At 40.8% G+C, this 9,072-nt stretch overlaps 1 pseudogene; it reads right to left on the bottom strand.

Annotated features, from left to right (window-relative positions):
• Positions 1–6,402: 6,402 nt before the first annotated feature.
• On the bottom strand, positions 6,403–6,872 carry LOC109445758 (ubiquitin-ribosomal protein eS31 fusion protein pseudogene; annotated as a pseudogene).
• Positions 6,873–9,072: the final 2,200 nt, after the last annotated feature.

Here is a 9,072-nt window from a genome sequence, read left to right as displayed (position 1 = left end):
CTACCTTATGACCCAACAATTCTACTCCTGGGTATTTATCCAAAGAAATTCAAAACACAAATTCAAAAAAAAAAAAAGCACTCCTATGTTACTGTAGCACTATTCACAATAGTCAAAATATGGAAACAACTGAAATGCCCATCAATAGATGATTGTATAAAGAAATTGTGGTACACTTATGCAATGGAATATTACCCTACCATAGAAAAGAACAAAATTTTAACCATTTGCGACAACATGGATGGACCTAGAGGTTATTAAACTAAATGAAATAAGTCAAACTGAGAAAGAAAAATACCATATGATCTCACTTATATGTGGAATCTATAAAACAGAATAAATGAACAAACAAAACAGAAATAGACTCATAGGTACGGAGAACAAACTGATGGCTGCCAGATGGCAGGAGGGTTAGATGAGAAAGGTAAAGAGATTAGGAAGTACAAATTCGTAGTCACAATATAGTCACTGGGGTGTGAAACACAATATGGAGAATACAATAAATAATGTAAAAACTATGTATGGTGTCAGATGAGCACTAGACTTATTGGGGGATCACTTCGTAAATTATATAAATGCCTAATCACTGTGCTGTACATCTGAAACTAATATAAAATAATATTGAATGTCAACTATAATTAATATATATGTATATATATACACTACCATTGACTATATTCCCTATGCTGTACTTTATATCCTGTGACCATATATATATGGTGACCGTCTATATAATATATATATATATATATATATATATATATATATATATATATGAATATATATATATATATATATATATATATATATATATATATATATGGTCATGGGATATAAAGTACAGCATAGGGCATGTAGTCGATGGTAGTGTAATAGCTCTGTATGATGTCAGATGGGTAGTAGACCTGTTGGGGTTATCACTTTGTAAGGGGTGTAAATGTCTGCTCATTATGTTGTTTTGTACACCTGAAACTAATAAAAAAAATTACATTAAAATATCACCACTAGTAACTGTCAACAAAATCTTGAAGTTTTCCAAAATAAAAAAATAAAAAATAAATCATGAAATAAGGTTAGTTTGTCTCCTGAAACTTTGTCTTCTTAATGAATATATTTCCATCTCCTTTATTATCATACAAGTCTGAAAGTAGTTTACATTCTTAATTTTAAAAAAATTCACCCACTTTCCAGATGCAGAATAAAAAACACATGATTATCTGTAGCAGAACTCAGAGTACATAATTACATCCTTCCTGTTTTATTATATTTGTCATGTCTTTTCCCCATCTTTGACTTCCAATGGTTTGAGAAGCATGTGAATACGTTCTAATGAATATATTAAATCTAATTATGTTAATTAGGCAATGTTGCATCTACTTAGTCCTTGAAATAACAAACGCCACATGCCCTATCTTAGAAACTAGCTATTTCTATTTCATTCCACTAGTGGTTCTACTGGTTTAGTTTTCTCTTTGAGAGAATATTGGTTTCCAATTTGCCTATGGCTCTCACCCCTCCAATATCATTTTCCCTTAAATTCTCCATGTGTTGCCAGGTCTTTAACTGGACAGAGGTGGAATGGGCGCTATGTTAGTCTAGGTCTTCAGTGGGAACTGGGACTGTACAGAGGGCCACCAGGTTACGCTGCCATCTGACTGCAGTGAACGAGACATGGAGAGAAGGTTGGGTGGAAGCAATCTAGATCGCTCTTCAGTCAAAAAAGTCACAGGGGAGTCTTAGAACCCAAATTGGTTAACGAATGTCTTGTCTTCCAGGAATGGGTCTGCCTTAGTATCTCCCACACTTTTGTTTTAGCCAGAAGCAGCCCATAGGAGTATCATCTTGGTGCAAGCCTAGGATGGATTTCAAATGGCAGTATATGGGACCCTAAGTCAGTTATAGTCTTTGTAGTAGGACCTCTGCAGGAAAATTCTTATGCCCACCACAGTATGTCCTGTGAATTAGACATCTGATTGGAAACTTTTGAAGGTCATTTCTCAGGTACCACATTTAATTGGCCGCATGAAGGAGGAGAGTAGGAAAAAAGGGGGACAAAATGCAGTGTTTGGAAAGGGGCTCAAAAATAACATTGCCTAGGAAATCTTGGGAGTAGAATTTGTTAGCAAACCAAAAAATGTGTGGGATTTTTAAAAACAGCTTTCAGTGTGAAGCCACCAGAGCTGATGAGATTCAACCTGAGAGGCAGCAGCAAGACCTTCCAAGTTAAAACAGTAAATAATTTGATTGAGATAAAGATTAATAGCTGAAATCATGTGAGTCAGTCAGAAGCACCAGAGAGCATCAATCTCCAAAGATTAATAATGGTAAAAGACAACACTGTGATAATCAGTTTCATAGTGATGGATCATGGGAGAGCTTAATGAGTGAATTTCAGGAGGTGAATTCCAATGGAGTACACTAGACTTGGGGAGCGTGCACATCGCATGGCTAACCCTGCAAATGGGCTGTCTGCCTAGAGGACACACAGGCGGGAGTACCATTTTCCTGTCTGCGTGCTAAATGCTGAAATATCACGCAAATTGGTGTCAGGAGGGTGAATGGAATCTGCTGCACCAGAACGTGACTGGAGCAGAGAAATCACGCTCACCACTCTAATTTAGAAGGCAGGAGAGCTGAGCTAACAGAATGTAATCGTGTCTTAATACGCTCAAGGAGACCGAGAATCATTAGTCATTGTCTGAGGGGCACACAAACTGATGTCATTGATGGGACTGTGTCATATTTCAGAGTCTAGGGGGCCATTGTCCTCAATCATGTTTTTGCCAGGCCATACAGACATGAATCCGGTTCTTCTAACACGTTCTGGGTGCCCACCAGCTAGCAGGCCTGGGAAATGGAATGACAAATGAGCCATGGTCCTGGACCTGAGGACTTACAGTTTAAAAAGGAGGAAGCTGTGAGCATAAATTATAATTGCATAGACTTTGTCCGGGAAACAGCTGGGAAGGATAGCATGTGTTTGGGAAGTATGGACTTTCGAGACAAATTGGCCCATATTCTAGCCCTCGCTCTACCACATGTGGCTCTGGGGCTGTACCAAGTATATTTGAGCATCAGTTTCCTCATTTGCCGAATACCGTTAAGTCACAGTTTTCATCTCAGGAAGTTGTTGCAAAGTTTAAATGAGATGAGGCAAGTACATTCTTCACACAATGCCTGGCACACGGTAATGTTCTAGAAATTGTAGTAATGATTTTGTCCCATCAATTAATCACTACCTCAATGATATTGCTATTGTTACACACAAGACTGAAAGGCAATAGAACGGAAGGAGAAATGAACTGTTCTTTTAAAGAAAGATGGAGCGAGGATGGGGACTGAGATTAGAGGAAAGCTTCAGAGAGGAAGAGAGAGATTTGAGATGGGGCTGAATAAAAACAAAGAGTTTTCCAGATTCAGAAGGGAGAAAAGTTTTTAAGGACAGAGGAAATCTAAGGCTCCAAAGCAAAGAGCATAAACATCCTTGATGGTTTGAAAAACAGCGAGAATGTCACTGTGGCCAGGGTACTTTGCGGTCCATGGGCCGAGGTAGGAAAAGCTGATTGGGACAGCAGAGTGAACAGTTCTAAACACCAAGCAAAAGCATCCAGAAGAAGCCAAATTTATAGTTTATGGAATTAAAAAAAAAAAAAAAAAGAAAGGAAGAAAGGAAGGAAAAAAGGAAGTACTTAACATTTCTAAAGCATAGCGATATTTTCAAAGGAAAGAATAAGCAAAATGTATAGATGACCAATTGCAATTACATAATTTGTTATATTTTGATATGCTCTTTTTCAAATCAGGTCCTCCAAACAAAACTATCTATATTCAGTAAAAGCGTAATTAAAACAGTGGCTTTGAATATTAATATTGGTCCCGAACACCAAGTAATAATGGATAATTCTGTCTGCGCGTCTGTAAGATCAATACTGTCACTACGGGCCTAAGCGCGCTGGCCACACCCACTCCGTAAACATGCGGACCGTGATGACCACCACCTAGTAAGCGCTTCTTACGCACCGAGGGCCTTGTGGCTAGTGAGGTCTATTATTTATCCTCACGTTTTGATGAGAAATAGGGTTTCTGAGAAATGAAGTAGCCTGTCCAAGGTCAAGCAGCTAGTAAATGGGGCACCTGGGATGTGAAACTGAGGCCGTCAGAATGCATTACGCTCCCCCATGTGGACGTATCTCCCCCCTTCCTTTCCTCCAAAACAAACAGCAGTGACAATCCCTTCTTCATGGAGCAAGTGAGAATTTAGACCCCACTGGTTCCCATTCTATTCACATTGGGCACATTACATTATAAATTACTGTAATTCTGATGAAACATCCAACTCCCCATAAGCTGAGAAGCTTCACTGCAGTCCTCAGGTCCCTGCAGAAGGGACCCTCAGAAGAAAGTCCAGAGGCCCTGATGCCATTTGCTTTTTAATTAGTCCAAGGTGTTAACTTTCAGCTGGAGGAAAGTTAAGTTTTCCTTTTGTTAATCTAATGGACACTGGCAATGTTCCTGCTATTCCAGCAAAAGTTTGGAATGACTGTCAAGCTCCCCAGTGCTGCAATAAATACAGTGGCAAATAAAACAGCTTCCCTGGAAGGCACACAAATTTAAATAATTTCTGCAGATGGTCTCTGCTTCTCTCAGTGAAGAGAGAAAAAGGCTAGTTCCAACCTAATCAGGCCACACTAACATCCAGAGAAATCCATTCTTTTGATCCTTTCATGTCTCTCCTCTGAAAACGAGAAGGAAAAATTAGCATCACTTTCTTCCAGCAGCACAGAAGCACTGCAGGTCTGGAGTCTGAGAAAGTTGCAGCGTGTTTTCCTCTCTCTGGGCAGCTATTATGCTCCCAGGCCTTCTTTTCCTTTTCCCCATCACATAACTACTTCACAGGCTGGGACTCTCTTAAACTAGAACAAAGACTGTTATTATATGGAAAAGGAATTAAAGCTACAGGCCACCTACTTCTTCTGAACAAAACTCAGAATATGTCAAATCACTTAAGAAGGCTGGAACACAGATGCTTGTTGTATGCAGCCAGGATGTTCAAAGCCCAGTGGTCATAGGCCAACATGAAGTTCTTATGACAAAGTCTTTTGTTCCAAAACCATTAATGAAGGTTTGAGACATGCCACAGAGGGCCACCAGACATTGGTCAAAAGCCAAAACAGGAACCTGAACTTTGTAATTTAGGAAGGCTAGTGAGATCGCAGCAACCACCAGAGGCACCTAAAATTTGGCCTAGTGTCCAGACTCCGTGGGGATTGTTCACCTGACACTGCCATCCATCTTTTAAAAACACTTTATCTTCTTCTATTTTATCCACCACTGGAATTTCACATGCCAACTCAAATTGATTGGTGGTGGCTGCCTGGACCACTAAAAGATGTGAGACTCAGTGATATCAGTGATGACTGTTTAGCATCAGACAGGTGGGGGCACCTGGACCAGGTCTCTGTTAGCCATGCACCACGTGATCATTTCCAGGCTGGCCAGCGATAATACGGCCTCGATTCTGAAAGGAATCTTAACTCCTATAATATCACCTGTCCAATGAACCTACCCCTACATCATTTTGAACAAAGGACTGTCAGTCATACTTGAAAAAAATTTTAAAACTTGTATTTTCCTCCAAAGCAACTCGTACCAAAAGAGGTTGTTCCTTAACAGTAAATTTTGCCCTTTAGAAAATCTTTCTGTCAGGAAGGAAGGGACTTGAAAATCTGCAGCTTTGGCTCAACATCTCGAAATGAAACACAAGTTCAACTCTATATGGAAAAATCGGAGGAAAGACTCATGCAGGCTTTAAGGGGTTACGCCCATGTACAGAGAAAATGTCTTCCCTAAAGCGGGTTAGAAACAGACACAATGAATTCAGGCCATCCACTTCCTAATGGCTTGCATTATTAAAAACATCACTTATGCTTTTTTGCATGACAAAGAACATGAGTAGTAATTTTTAGAATGACTTCGCCTTTGATACACAAAGGAAATGCAGTGTGAAAGTTTTAAAAATACTATCTTTGGGGCAAAGCTGGAGATTCGCAACACACTGGGAAATGAGCTATTCAACTGAGGAAGAAGTCTGCAGTACCTTTTTATTATTATTTTTTTTAATTTGGAACCCTGGCACAAAGCTGGTAGAATGTTTAAACAGTCAGACGTCCATTGGAATATTTGGTCTATGGAACAAAATGTGAAACTCCTGATTAGGAAAAAAGTGAGTGAGTGTGTGTGTGAGTGAGTGTGTGTGTGTGTGTGTGTGTGTGTGTGTCTGTGTATGATTTCTTAAAACCTGCCCCAACTATAATAGTATTTCCATCTACCAAATATATTTGGAAGACATTCCTTTCTGTTGTTGTTGTTGTTAGTTCATGTCTTTTATCAACCCATATACAATTACTGGTCGTCTAGTTTGTTGAAGCAATAGGTCGGACGACATTGGCCACAATAAAGTCTGTCAACGTGGCTGCCCACAAAACCTGCAGCACCACAGTTACATGAAGGGCACTCCCGACAAAGGTGACTGATTTTGCCATTCTCATCCATCTGATAGGCAGTATTTCAGGACAGCCAGCTTAACCTTCTTTCTCTTGTGCTTTTTCTTCTTGGGAGTGGGGTAAGACTTGTTCCTTTTCTTAGCACCACCACAAAGTCTCAACACAAGATGAAGAGTGGACTCCTTTGGAATGTTGTAGTCAGACAGTGCGTCCAGCTTCCACTTGCTTGCCAGCAAAGCTCAGTCTTTGCTAAGCAGGAGCAATTCCTTCCTTATCCTGGATCTTTGTCTTTATATTTTCTATTGTATCTGAGGGCTCAACCTCGAGGGTGATAGTTTTCCCAGTAAGGGTTTTCACAAAAATCTGCATCTTTGTGGTGGTTTCCCCACACATGGCGGATCGGAAAAGATCAAGAGATTCTTTTTGTTGTTGTTGTTGTTTTAAAGATTTTATTGGGGAAGGGGAACAGGACTTTATTGGGGAACAGTGTGTATTTCCAGGCCTTTTTTCCAAGTCAAGTTGTTGTCCTTTCAATCTTAGTTGTGGAGGGTGCCGTTCAGCTTCAAGTGTTGTCCTTTCAGTCTTAGTTGTGGAGGGCGCAGCTCAGCTCCAGGTCTAGTTGCCGTTTCTAGTTGCAGGGGGCACAGCCCACCATCCCTTGGAGGCAACCTTTTGGTTGAGAGGACGCACTCCAACCAACTGAGCCATCCGGGAGCTCAGCGGCAGCTCAGCTCAAGGTGCCATGTTCAATCTTAGTTGCAGGGGGCGCTGCCCACCATCCCTTGCAGGACTCGAGGAATTGAACTGGCAACCTTGTGGTTGAGAGCCCATTGGCCCATGTGGGAATCGAACCGGCAGCCTTCGGAGTTAGGAGCATGGAGCTCTAACCACCTGAGCCACCGGGCTGGCCCCAAGAGATTTTTTTTAAAAAACCCAGAAGTGTGCAGTTCAATCCAATTAATGGACAATTAACACATGAACTTTTATGACAAGCTTGAGTTTTAGCACATCTTCTCTTGAATTGTCTGCCAAGTGACAATTGGCATTTATTTATTCAACAAATATTTACTGGGCATCTACTATGTAACTGATATTGCATTTAAGGGTATAGCAATAAATAAAACAGACAAGTCTCATCAAACCTTGTGGAATTTACATTCTAGAGTGGGAGGCAGATGCTGAATAATAAACATAATAAATAAGAATATGCTGTACGTTAGAAGATAAGTATTGTTCAAAAAACATAAATCAGGGTGGGAGGAATCAGAGGTACCAAAGGTGGGGTGCACAATCTAAAATGGGGTGGTCAGGATAGGCCTCCTTGAGAAGGGAACATTTAATTCAGGACTTGAAGAAAGTAAGGGCATTAGCCATACATGCAGCACAGCCACTGCCAAGACCCTCATCACGACAAGGAAGGTGGTTTGTGGAAAAGATTTGGGGTTGGGGAGATCAGGATTTTTGCTTTGGATCTGCTGGGGTTCAAGATCTACTGAACTAGAGATGACATAAAACTTGGATATACAAGTCTGGAGTTCAGGAATGAGAATTGGGTTTGAAACATAAATATGCACATTCTTGGCACAGAGATGGCACTTAGCACCACGAGGCTATGCAAGAGCTGTAAGGAAGTGAGTATAAATAAAGAAGAAAGCAGGTGAAGGCCTGCTCCCTGGCACTTGCCAACATTTCCAAACTTGGGGGTAAAAGTAAGAATAGCAAAGGAGATGGAGGACATAGGAAACTAACCGAAACCTAGTGCTATCTTGGAAGCCAAATGCAGACATTGCAGCAGGGAAGAAGCCATCATCAGCTGAGCCGGTGCTGCTACTAATGAGCCAAGAAAGAGGAATGTGGAGAATCCCCGGTGCATGGAGGGTGGCTCCCCAACGTAATGACCTAGCTGGCACTTGCCTCACAGACTCACAGATCCTTTGGTTTTATATATGTTACTAATCTGACTATAGTTCACAACCCCATCTCCCCAGGGCCGGGTCACACCCTGGTAGCTCATCTGCAGACCTGGCTTATAGATGTGTGTTGTTGTTGTTGTTTTGTTTTTGCTTGGCCAGAACAGTGTTTTATAAATTTCAAGTAACATTAAAGTTGTGAAATTTCATGTTTAAAAAAATACAGATTTCCATGTTCTCCTAAGAACCTTAGAGTTCTCATTGGTCTACCCCATATTCCCGTCACGTTGCAGTGACCAACCAGAGCTGCGGGATGGGAGTTTCCAGGTCACCAGAGCACCCAACAATTTGTCAGGGGTTTCAGATGAACTCCCACCCAGCCAGCCTCTCCTACTTACCTAACCTGGCCGGTTACACAACCATTGCAGTTTTCAATCTCTCTTTCAGGAAGTTTTTGAAATGAAACCAGATCTCAAAGGTTCTGAAGGTAGTATACAGATGTGCCTCTGTAGACGAAGTGTGTAATTTTTGGATAGTTTTGTATATAAATCTCAGTTTGGACAATGTCCATCACGTTCTGACAGATTTCTTCTAGAACAGCAGGGAACACCAGTTCCAGGAGATGTTAAGAAGTGTTATATAGCAAAAAGATGTCATGT

Source organism: Rhinolophus sinicus, chromosome 5 (genome assembly GCF_057876585.1).
Source record: "Rhinolophus sinicus isolate RSI-liver-muscle chromosome 5, RSI-T2T, whole genome shotgun sequence".
Classification (NCBI taxonomy): domain Eukaryota; kingdom Metazoa; phylum Chordata; class Mammalia; order Chiroptera; family Rhinolophidae; genus Rhinolophus; species Rhinolophus sinicus.
This window is presented reverse-complemented; position numbering and strand designations above follow the sequence as displayed.